Source organism: Rhinoderma darwinii, chromosome 8 (genome assembly GCF_050947455.1).
Source record: "Rhinoderma darwinii isolate aRhiDar2 chromosome 8, aRhiDar2.hap1, whole genome shotgun sequence".
NCBI lineage: Eukaryota > Metazoa > Chordata > Amphibia > Anura > Rhinodermatidae > Rhinoderma > Rhinoderma darwinii.
The window spans coordinates 73,334,320-73,347,734 of NC_134694.1; positions in this window are offsets into that span (position 1 = coordinate 73,334,320).

Consider the following 13,415-nt stretch of genomic DNA (forward strand, 5'->3'; position numbering starts at 1 on the left):
CTTCTCCACGGTTCTGTGGCAGCAATTTTTACAAACGTTTTGTGAGATCCAGGGAAAACCAACCAGATCCCACACATGATCCCAAGCTTGCTGAAGTTAAATACTAGCCAATTTCACCTATCCACTGGATAGGTGCAAATGCTAGATCAGTAGGGGGTCCGATGGCAAGACGGCAGCTAGGAGGAGCATGAATGTAGCAGAGGTCTTTTTTCGTCAGCCCAATAGACTTTGAATGGCGCAGTACCGCACATGCCCAGCCTCTCCTAGCTGTTGTCTAGTGGATAGGTGAAACATACTGGAGACTGGAATACCCCTTTAAGAATAATTGGTCATAGAGTTGTTATAGTATAATCACTGTGTGCACCAAAGAAATACGTGTGAAGGAAGCCTTGAAGTGGTTGTAATTGACATGCCATTTTCAAATACTGTATTAGGGCATTCAGAGTCAACCGAGGAAAGTCCCAAATTCTGGACCTCTATCATTTAGCCAAAGCAAACAGTGGCTCAGGGGGGCCTTTGCTTTGGCTTTGTACTTCTGCTTTATTGTCATATATTTACACTTGTTCATTATGCACTTTATTTTATATATATATATATATGTATATATATATATATATATATATATATACATATGTATCCTTCTTTAGCACTGCACTTTTCTTAAGGAAAAAGCAATACATGCTGTAGAAAGCAACAGTTATTGATATTTTTTGTCTGGCCTTACCCCTTATCTTGGGGCATCACCGCAAGAGGGCTATATTATTTTATGTGACCCTCGCTTGAATCCCCCCTACCCTTTGTTTTAATAGTGTTTTAATCTGTATTTAATGTAGGTTTGTATTGGTTAATAGAACATTTTCTATATTGTTCATCATTTTGGGTGTGCATACCTTTTTGGGTAGTCGCTATTTTGTTTGCTAAATTAGTGTCTCAAAGAGTGTCTCCAAGGCTAGGTTCACATCTGCATTAGAGGCTGCGTGCAGCGCTATTTTTTCCATCAAAACTCCATAAACTTCTCCGAAGAATTCAACGGACCCCAGCACAAGTCAGTGTGTTTCGTCGGCCACTGCTGGTATCTGTGATCATGGCTTCCATTATAAATTGAATCCATGACTCAGATGTAAACAGAGCATTACTCTGAAGGACCCAGCACATGGTTGCATTACCCGGCCTGAGCATTGATTTTAATGAGCTTTATTTCTCCTATGGTGGTACTACTGGTTACACGATCACTCAGGCGCCATTTTCTCTGGCATTTGTGCATTGTGAGAGCTGTGTTGGATTCCTCTGCTGATATAGCTTTGGTTTTTGGCATTTTATTCATTGCAAGGATGTCATACACACGTCCGGATGATGCTCTGCTGGGTTGGCTTGTCTCGTGGCGATTCGGATAGCAAGCTATGCTGGAAAAAGAACCGTTAAGGAAGAGGAGGAGGTATTGGGTTCACCCCATTATCTCCCAAAGGCCCAGAAAGGCGTTTTTCCCTACCCTTTACGATGACCTGCGGCAGCACCCGGAGACGTTTCACAACTTCTGCCACATGTCAATTTCAAGCTTTGACCGTCAGATCTCTGTACCGGGATCACCTTCCAGGACACCAACATACGACAGTGCATCTCTCCAGAGGGATGGCTCATCGTCACCCTCAGGTAAGAAAACCTGTCCCCTGTGCCCATTGCCGCCATGTCACCTTGCTACAAGTAGTATAACTGTAGTTGTCCCCTGTGCTCATTGCTGCCGTGTCACGGTGCTACAAATAGTATAAATGTAATTGGCCCTTGTGCCCATTGCCGCCATGTCACCCTGCTACAAGTAGTATAACTGTAATTGGGCCCTGTGCACATTGCCGCCATTTCACCCTGCTACAGCTAGTATAACCGTAGTTGTCCCCTGTGCTCATTGCCGCCATGTCAACCTGCTACAAGTAGTATAACCGTAATTGGCCTTTGTGTCCATTGCCTCCAAGTCACACTGCTACAAGTAGTATAAGCATAATTGTCCCTTGTGCCCATTGCCGCCATGTCACCCTGCTACACGTAGTATAACCGTAGTTGTCCCCTGTGCTCATTGCCGCCATGTCACCCTGCTACAAGTAGTATAACCGTAATTGGCACTTGTGCCCATTGCCCCCATGTCACCCTGCTACAAGTAGTATAACTGTAATTGGCCCCTGTGCACATTGCCGCCATGTCACCCTGCTACAGCTAGTATAACCGTAGTTGTCCCCTGTGATCATTGCCACCATGTTAACATGCTACAAGTAGTATAACCGTAATTGGCCCTTGTGTCCATTGACGCCAAGTCATTCTGTAACAAGTAGTATGAGCGTAATTGTCCCCTGTGCCCATTGCCGCTATGTCACCCTGCTACAGCTAGCATTCATATTTTTTTATTTATTTTTTTATTCCTGGCAACAGGGAACTCAATTGCATCCCTGCATTTTGAGTTTCTGCTTGGCTCATCAACAATTTCTCAGATAATCCGTCTGACCTGCAAAGCCATCTGGGAGTGACTGAGAGCGTCGGTGATGCTATAGTCCAAAGCACAAGACCGGCTTCGAATTGCTGCGGGCTTCTACACATCTGCACAGTTTTCCAACTGTGTCGGCGCGCTGGATGGGAAAAACATCAGTGTGAAGAAGCCGCCTCACTCAGTGTCCCTATATTTCAATTACAAACAGCTACACGTAGTATAACCGTAGTTGTCCCCTGTGCTCATTGCTGCCATGTCACCCTGCTACAAGTAGTATAACCGTAATTGGCCCTTGTGCCCATTGCCCCATGTCACCCTGCTACAAGTAGTATAACTTAAACTCAAATGGGGCTGTGGGATGCCTACTGGGGAATCCCCTGATGTCGCCTAGCAACGCTCCCGTATTATGGATGGCTACAGATGCAAATCCGTAGCCGTCCCCATTTACGGAAGTTCCCATAGACTTCTATGGGCGAGTCTGTGATGTAATTATGGCCAAAAAAAGGACATGTTCTATAATTTTTTTGAGCACGGACACCTTTCTGTAAATATAAGGAAAGGTGTCTGTAGCCAATAGAACTTTATGGGTCCGTAACTACGGACCGTAATTACAGGCCGTAATTACGGATGCAATATACGGTCGTGTGCATAGAGCCTAAGTGTTGGAATAAGCAGGCAGGAATAGTAGGTTAGTTAGCTGAAAAAATGGTTAAAGGGATTTTCCCATGAAGGACATTTATGACATATCCACAGGATACATCATAAATGTCAGATAGATGCAGGTCCCACTTCTGGGACCCGCACCTATCTCTAGAACGGGGCCCCCTAAACCCTGTTCTAGCTTTTTGTGCTCACGCTGCTTCCCGGCCACTTACTGATTACATAGTCAGTATGTACCACGATTTGTGTTAGGCCCAATTCTTTTTAACCCCTTTGGGCACCCCGATGTGCTATTACATCCGGGTGCAGGGGGGAATGTATGGAGCGTGCTCTATACGCTGCGGGTGTCAGCTGTGTTTTACAGCTGCCACCCGAGACTACCGGCCGGGAACAGCGATCGCGCTGCTCCTGGCAGTTTAACCGCTCAAATGCTGTGGTCAATCGCGACCGCAGTATCTGAGGCGTTTAAAAGAGGTGGGCGACCCCCTCCGACAGCTCATCGGGTCCCCCTGTGACAAGATCGCAGGGTGCCGATGGTTGTCATGGCAGCCCAGGGGACTAACAGAAGTCTGCACAAATTACAATAGACTGCAATAAATGGTTCAAGTCCCATTAGGGGACTAATACATTGTGAAAAAAAAAAAGGTTACATTAAGTTTTTAGTAGTGAAAAAAAAAACAAAAAAAGAACCCTTTTCTTTCTTTTTTCTCTAAAGTAATGTAATAAAAAAAAAAAAAATAAACAAAACTGGTATCGCTGCACCCGTAAAAGTTCGAACTATTACAATATAGCATTATTTAACTCACACGGTGACCGCTGTAAATAATAAGAAAATAAAACCACCAGAATCTCTATATATATAGCAAAGAAAAGTCTGATAACTGATAACCAGCATACATTCATGAAAAACAGGTCGTTCCTAACTGTTCACACTAAATTTTTTGCCGTGGTTTTTGCCGCAAAAAAAAAACGCTCGCGGGAAAAAGAAGCGACATGCCCTATGTTGAGGCGTTTTCCGCTTCAAAAACGTAATTGAAATCAATGGGAGACGGAATAAACGCGTTTTTTGCCGCATTTTTTTGCATGGGAAAACGTGCCAAAAAACGGCCGAAAATGCCTCCCATTGATTTCAATGGGAGTCGGAGGCGTTTTTTACCCTCGAGTGAAAAAACCGTCTCGCGGGAAAAAGAACGGACATGCCATATCTTCGGGCATTTACGCCTCTGACCTACCATTGACATCAATGGAAGGCAGAGAAAGCGTATTTTGCGGCGTTTTTTGCCCGTGGCGCTCAATGGTTGCGGGCGAAAATCGGCGTGCAGGCAGAGCAAAATCTGCCTCAAAATTCCAAACAGAATTTTGAGGCAGATTTTCCGCCTGAAAAAAAGTGTGAATCCAGCCTAATTATTCCATCTTTCTGTTGAAGAGATAGCTATAAAAAAAACGTGGCAAAAATCGTGGCAAAAAATGCGCCAAAAATCAGCTGATTTTTCCATGCAGAATTTTCTGCCTGCAAAAATCTCTATGTGAACATAACATTCTCGGCTTCTATGGGGAGGTAAATGCAAATCTGGATGTTGGTCATGCGACTGATGTGATTTATTTGGATTTTGCAAAAGCATGTGATACTGTTCCACACAACAGTCTTGTTCTGAAGATACAGGGACTGGGGGACCAGATAAGCAAGTGGATAAAGAATTGGCTATGGGACAGAAAACAAAGAGTCGTTATAAATGGAACTTACTCAAAATGGGCTGAAGTCAGCAGCGGGGTACCACAAGGATCGGTGTTAGGCCCAATTATTTTTAATCTCTTTATTAATGACCTTGTGCATGGGATTGATAGAAAGGTATCAGTTTTGCTGACGATACCAAACTTTGTAGGATACTTAACGGGTTATTCCCAAGTTGAGTCAAATTATTTTTTTTTTACATTCTAAGCTGGAATTTAATATTAAAACATTTGATGTTAAAAATTTAATTCCCTAACTACCTTTTTTTTACACTTGATAACTCAGCTAGTGCTGGTTATCTTTTGTAAAAAGGGGCGTGAGCGGCTCGATGTCAATCAAGCCGCTCTGCAGTGTGCGCGTTTCCGACGTTGCTTGATACTGTAGTTCTAGCAACATCGGGAGAATGTTCGTCTCAACCAGGCACGGTAAGCCCGATTAAGACGAACGCAACGTAAATGTCAACAACACTACACTATATTCCCCCCGTTTCGGCAAGCCACTCCCCCCCCCACCCTCACACTACATGTAGCTGCATCAGCACCCGGCGAACAACATAAAATATATAAAAAAAATAAACTCACCTAAGACGTTCCAACGGAGTTCTGAGCGGTCCCGTCACTTGCCATCTTACTGCTACTTGGCGCCGCTCGCATTCATAGTAACAGTGCGGTGTGGCGCAGATGACGTAATCATATCACGCTCACGTGATTACTTCATCTGCGCCCACCGCTTTGTAATTGTGAATGGGAGCAGTAAGAAGAAAAGTGACGGGACCGTTCAGATCTTCGTGGGAACGTCTCAAGTGAGTTTATTTATGTTTGTATGTATCTATGTGCATATTTGTATGTATGTTTTCATGCATGTATGTTTGCATGTATGTATGTATATGTGTGTGTATGTATGTATGCATGTATGTATGTATGTATGCATGTGTGTTTGTATGCATGTATGTATGCATGTATGTATATACAGTGAAGGAAATAAGTATTTGATCCCTTGCTGATTTTGTAAGTTTGCCCACTGTCAAAGACATGAACAGTCTAGAATTTTTAGGCTAGGTTAATTTTACCAGTGAGAGATAGATTATATAATAAAAAATAAAAAAATCACATTGTCAAAATTATATATATTTATTTGCATTGTGCACAGAGAAATAAGTATTTGATCCCTTTGGCAAACAAGACTTAATACTTGGTGCCAAAACCCTTGTTGGCAAGCACAGCAGTCAGACGTTTTTAGTAGTTGATGATGAGGTTTGCACACATGTTTGATGGAATTTTGGCCCACTCCTCTTTGCAGATCATCTGTAAATCATTAAGATTTCGAGGCTGTCGCTTGGCAACTCGAATCTTCAGCTCCCTCCATAAGTTTTCGATGGGATTAAGGTCTGGAGACTGGCTAGCCCACTCCATGACCTTAATGTGCTTCTTTTTGAGCCACTCCTTTGTTGCCTTGGCTGTATGCTTCGGGTAATTGTCGTGCTGGAAGACCCAGCCACGAGCCATTTTTAATGTCCTGGTGGAGGGAAGGAGGTTGTCACTCAGGATTTGACGGTACATGGCTCCATCCATTCTCCCATTGATGCGGTGAAGTAGTCCTGTGCCCTTAGCAGAGAAACACCACCAAAACATAATGTTTCCACCTCCATGCTTGACAGTGGGGACGGTGTTCTTTGGGTCATAGGCAGCATTTCTCTTCCTCCAAAAACGGCGAGTTGAGTTAATGCCAAAGAGCTCAATTTTAGTCTCATCTGACCACAGCACCTTCTCCCAATCACTCTCAGAATCATCCAGATGTTCATTTGCAAACTTCAGACGGGCCTGTACATGTGCCTTCTTGAGCAGGGGGACCTTGTGGGCACTGCAGGATTTTAATCCATTACGGCGTAATGTGTTACCAATGGTTTTCTTGGTGACTGTGGTCCCAGCTGCCTTGAAATCATTAACAAGTTCCCCCCGTGTAGTTTTCGGCTGAGCTCTCACCTTCCTCAGGATCAAGGATACCCAACGAGGTGAGATTTTGCATGGAGCCCCAGATCGATGTCGATTGACAGTCATTTTGTATGTCTTCCATTTTCTTACTATTGCACCAACAGTTGTCTCCTTCTCACCCAGCATCTTACTTATGGTTTTGTAGCCCATTCCAGCCTTGTGCAGGTCTATGATCTTGTCCCTGACATCCTTAGAAAGCTCTTTGGTCTTGCCCATGTTGTAGAGGTTAGAGTCAGACTGATTAATTGAGTCTGTGGACAGGAGTCTTTTATACAGGTGACCATGTAAGACAGCTGTCTTTAATGCAGGCACCAAGTTGATTTGGAGAGTGTAACTGGTCTGGAGGAGGCTGAACTCTTAATGGTTGGTAGGGGATCAAATACTTATTTCTCTGTGCACAATGCAAATAAATATATATAATTTTGACTATGTGATTTTCTGTTTTTTTTTTTTATATATAATCTTTCTCTCACTGGTAAAATTAACCTAGCCTAAAAATTCTAGACTGTTCATGACTTTGACAGTGGGCAAACTTACAAAATCAGCAAGGGATCAAATACTTATTTCCTCCACTGTATCTGCATGTATGTAAGTATGTTTGCATGTATGTATGTTTGCATGTATATATGTGCATGCTTGTGTATATATATATATATATGTATGTATGTTTGCATGTTTGTTTGCATGTATGTAAGCATGTATGCATGTATGTTTGCATCTATGCATGTATGTTTGCATGCATGTATGTATATATGTGTGTATGTATGTATATATGTATGTATGTTTGCATGTATGTTTGCATGTATGCATGTATGTATGCATGTATGCATGTATGTATGTATGCATGTATGTATGCATGTATGTATGTTTGCATGTATGTATGTTTGCATGTATGTATGTTGGCATGTATGTATGTATGTTTGCATGAATGTATGTTTGCATGAATGTATGTTTGCATGTATGTATGCATGTATGTATGCATGTATGCATGTATGTATGTATGCATGTATGTATGCATGTATGTATGTTTGCATGTATGTATGTTTGCATGTATGTATGTTTGCATGTATGTATGTTGGCATGTATGTATGTATGTTTGCATGAATGTATGTTTGCATGTATGTATGTATGTATATATGTGCATGTATGTTTGCATGTATGTATGTTTGCATGTATATATGTGCATGCTTGTATATATGTACACTACCATTCAAAAGTTTAGGGTTACTTAGAAATTTCCTTATTTTTGAGAGAAAAGCACCGTTTTTTTCAATGAAGATAACATTAAATTAATCAGAAATACACTCTATACATTGTTAATGTGCTAAATGACTATTCTAGCTGCAAACATCTGGGTTTTTAATGCAATATCTACATAGGTGTATAGAGGCCCATTTCCAGCAACCATCACTCCAGTGTTCTAATGGTACATTGTGTTTGCTAACTGTGTTAGAAGGCTAATGGATTATTAGAAAACACTTGAAAACACTTGTGCAATTATGTTAGCACCGCTGTAAACAGTTTTGCTGTTTAGAGGAGCTATAAAACTGACCTTCCTTTGAGCTAGTTGAGAATCTGGAGCATTACATTTGTGGGTTCGATTAAACTCTCAAAATGGCTAGAAAAAGAGAGCTTTCGTGTGAAACTCGACAGTCTATTCTTGTTCTTAAAAATGAAGGCTATTCCATGCGAGAAATTGCCAAGAAACGGAAGATTTCCTACAACGGTGTGTACTACTCCCTTCAGAGGACAGCACAAACAGGCTATAACCAGAGTAGAAAGAGAAGTGGGAGGCCCCGCTGCACAACTGAGCAATAAGACAAGTACATTAGAGTCTCTAGTTTGAGAAATAGACGCCTCACAGGTCCTCAACTGGCAGCTTCATTAAATAGTACCCGCAAAACGCCAGTGTCAACGTCTACAGTGAAGAGGCGACTCCGGGATGCTGGCCTTCAGGGCAGAGTGGCAAAGAAAAAGCCATATCTGAGACTGGCTAATAAAAGGAAAAGATTAATATGGGGAAAAAGCACACAGACATTGGACAGAGGAAGATTGGAAAAAAGTGTTATGGACAGACGAATCGAAGTTTGAGGTGTTTGGATCACACAGAAGAAAATTTGTGAGACGCAGAACAACTGAAAAGATGCTGAAAGAGTGCCTGACGCCATCTGTCAAGCATGGTGGAGGTAATGTGATGGTCTGGGGTTGCTTTGGTGCTGGTAAAGTGGGAGATTTGTACAAGGTAAAAGGGATTTTGAATAAGGAAGGCTATCACTCCATTTTGCAACGCCATGCCATACCCTGTGGACAGCGCTTGATTGGAGCCAATTTCATCCTACAACAGGACAATGACCCAAAGCACACCTACAAATTATGCAAGAACTATTTAGGGAAGAAGCAGGCAGCTGGTATTCTATCTGTAATGGAGTGGCCAGCGCAGTCACCAGATCTCAACCCCATAGAGCTGTTGTGGGAGCAGCTTGACCGTATGGTACGCAAGAAGTGCCCATCAAGCAAATCCAACTTGTGGGAGGGGCTTCTGGAAGCATGGGGTGAAATTTCTCCCGATTACCTCAGCAAATTAATAGCTAGAATGCCAAAGGTCTGCAATGCTGTAATTGCTGCAAATGGAGCATTCTTTGACGAAAGCAAAGTTTGAAGGAGAAAATTATTATTTCAAATAAAAATCATTATTTCTAACCTTGTCAATGTCTTGACTATATTTTCTAGTCATTTTGCAACTCATTTGATAAATATAAGTGTGAGTTTTCATGGAAAACACAAAATTGTCTGGGTGACCCCAAACTTTTGAACGGTAGTGTATGTATGTATGTATGTATGTATGTTTGCATGTATGTATGTTGGCATGTATGTATGTATGCATGTATGTATGTTTGCATGTATATATGTGCATGCATGTATGTATGTTTGTATATATGTATGTATGTATGTATGTATGTATGTATGTTTGCATGTATGTATGTTTGTTTGTATATATGTCTGTATGGCCATATATGATACTGTCTGCTGGCGCCCTGTATCTAAGCCAACTTTATGGCAGGCTTCTATACATGGTATAACAGTCAGTATCACACATGAAACTGAAACTAAGCCTACGACATGTTTTATTCACGTTTTTTTTACAGGTTTGGTCGTTGAACTACGTCGGTATCGAGGACTACTTTGATGACGGCTTTTTTTTCAACAATAAAATGGTTAATGAGGGTTGTGTTGGGGGTGCTTTATTTCAATAAAATATTTTATCTATATCTTTGTCTTTTCTTTTCAACTTTTATTACTACCACTTTAGTAATGGCCGCTGTCTGAGTGACAACATCCATTACTAAGGCGAGGCTTAGTGTTAGCCGGTGCAGAGGCTAACACTAACCACCATTATTACCCTGGTACCCACCACCACCAGGGGTGCTAGGAAGAGCCAGGTACGATCCAGTACCCGACCATCTGTTGTAATGGTCGGGTACTGGGGCGGCCGCAGGCTGGTATTATGAGGCTGGGAAGGGCCAAAAACAGTGGACCTTCCCACCCTTGTAATGCTAGGCTGCTGCTGCTGTGTTGTATCGGGCTGGTTATAAAAATGGGGGGACCCCACATAATTTTTTTTAATTATTTATTTATTAATTTATAATTTGTTTTAAAAAAGACATGGGGTTCCACCCAATTTATCATAAACAGCCACATACAACACAGTGTTATTAGCCTGGGAATGGACAAACCCAGTGTCCCTTCCCACCCGTGTAATGACAGGCTGCTGCGGCCTTGTATATGGCTGGTTATTAAAAATGTGGGGGACCCGACGTCTATTGTTAAATTTGTTAAATTTTTTAAAAAAACCACGTGTATATATATACACACATAAATAACACAGATAAATATATTTTAAAAAAATACAAGTGTTGTTTTTTTCAAATTTTTAGTGATTTGTCTGCTCATAATAAAAATTTAAAACAGGGAATTCTTTAAACTAGTCTAGAAAATTAAAGCCTCATAAGTCTTGTAAAAAAAACAGTAAAAATAGTTAGGATATTCAAAGCGGTTGCAAAGATATTATCGTTTAAGGAAGTGGATATCAGAAATGGCAAATTTGACCTGGACACAGGGGTATCAATGATCCTTGGTCATGAAAGGGTTAAATAAGGTTTTTACTAAAATAGGAGAAAAAAAATGTTACAAGTAAAAAAAATCTCTTTTCCCATTTTCCCCCTAAAGTAATGTAAAGTAAAGTAATGCAGGATCGAGTGTTACTGATCACATCTAAGTTTATAACTCAGATGTGATCGATGACAGGTGAATCGGCTGACACTGAACCCATCAGTCCCGCGGATCTGACGGATTCATGTCTTAGCAAATGATATAGCTGCTCTGTATACAGAATACAAAGCACCTGTATCTCAAAAAGTAAAGTATAAAGTATTTAGAAAGTTGTTCAAAACACACTAATAGACATTTTTATAAAAAAAAACATTTAACTCCTCACCTCCCCAAAAAATGGAATAGTAAGTGATCAAAATTTGTATGCATCCAAAAATGGTACCATTAAAAACTACAACTCGTCCTGCAAAACACAAGTGTTCACACACCTTCATTAATAGAAAACTGAAAGGGTCTCAGAATCTAGCCACACAAAACAATTTTTTTTTTTAACAAATGTTTTTTTATTTTGTAAAAGTGGTAAAACGTATAAAAAATATTCTATAAATTTGGTATTCCTGTAATAATATCGACCCGCAGAATAATGTTATGGTGAACGCCTTAAAAGCAAAACCCAAAAAACAATGGAGAAATTGCCTTTTTTTTATCCCTTTATACCTCACAGTTTATCACTACCTTTTTAGGTACAATAAATGGTGCTAAAAAGTTAAAAAGGTTATGGCACTTGGAATGTGGGGAGGAAAAACCAAACAAAAAAAATAAAAATGGCTGCGGCAGAAAGGGGTTAAAATAAAAACCTTCATCGCACATTCATGGTGTCCTAACTGTGGGCAGTGCAATTTAATGACAGGAAAGCGCTGTGGTTTTATTAAATGCCAGGGTAATGGAGAAGTGTCCACTGCCCGGCTCCCCTTCGTCTTCACCCGCCCGCCTGAGTTTAACAGCTTGATCACATCTAATGACCTTAGATATGATCGATATTAACTGAATCCTGTCTGTCAGAGTCATGCAGAACCAGCTCTCACCCGAGCCGTCAGTTCAGCTGAACTGATGGAATGGGCTGAGAGTGAAAATATACAGCTCCTGTGTATACAGGATACATAGAAGCTGTACCGTAAAAAGTTAAAAAATAAAAAATAAATGCTAATAAAAGTCAATTAGAAAGTGATATAAAACATAATGATATAACGATATAGCCTTTAAACTGATATAAGAACAATACAATAAAGACTAACAAGATGCCATCTATATTAATAAATCTAATGCTACAATTTAATTTAAAAATTCAACTTTGAAATAATTTTTTATGGCTCCATTGCATATAAAAATAAATCAAATTAGTCATCATTAAAAATATTCTTACGTTTTGTGTATTTGGCTTCTATGCAGACCTTTGTGTCTCTATGGTTACAGACTACAAACAAACTCGGTGTGTAGTCTGATCCTGCAGTCTTGTGTTACTCCCATTCTGATCTCTTGATTTTTGTTAATCTAAAGACAGTAGCTGAGGTAGCAGAGAGAGTGTCAACACATGATTACACACAGAGTTTGTCTGTAGCTTGTAACCATGTGTCTGCATAAAATCCCGGCATGCCCAGTGGCGTAACTACAGATGTAGCAGCCAAAGCTGCTGCTATGGGGCCAACGACATGAGGGGGCCATGCTTCCTGCCGTCACGGGCCCTCCCATGCCCGTTGGTACCACTTGCAGCCTCTATGGCTACTACAGCGGTAGCAATTCCACATTCAATAGTATCTGTGTTCTTAGGACGCAGACACTATTGAACACTATGGCAAAGCAGGAAGGTAGCTCCCTACTCTGCCATTTACTAGGCTACAGGCCACGTACAGGCCAGCCTATCAGGCGCAGGGACGAGATCCCTGTGCAGGCCGGCGTGATGACGTCACTGATCACGCTGGCCTATGCAAGGATCCCGTCGGCGTTGTTTTGCTCTGTTCGTCACGGGAACGGGGCCTAGGTGAGTATGAAGTACTTTTGTTTTATTTGTTTGGGGGTCGCTATATGGCGCTATCTACAGTAGGGGGGGTCGCGATATGGTGCTATCTACAGGGGGGCTGTATGGTGCTATCTACAAGGGGGGCTGTATGGCACTATCTACAGGGGGCTGTATGGCGCTATCTACAGTAGGGGCTTCATGGCGATATCTACAAGGGGCTGCATGGCACTATCTACAAGGGGGAGGTGGGGGTGCTATCTACAAGTGGGTTGTGACAGTGTTTATAGGGGAGCTGTATAGCACTGTCTACAGGGGGCTGTATAGCAATGTGTACATGGGGGCTGTATAGCACTGTCTACAGGGGGGGCTGCATAGCACTGTCTACAGGGGGGCTGCATAGCACTGTCTACAGGGGGGCTGTATAGCAATGTC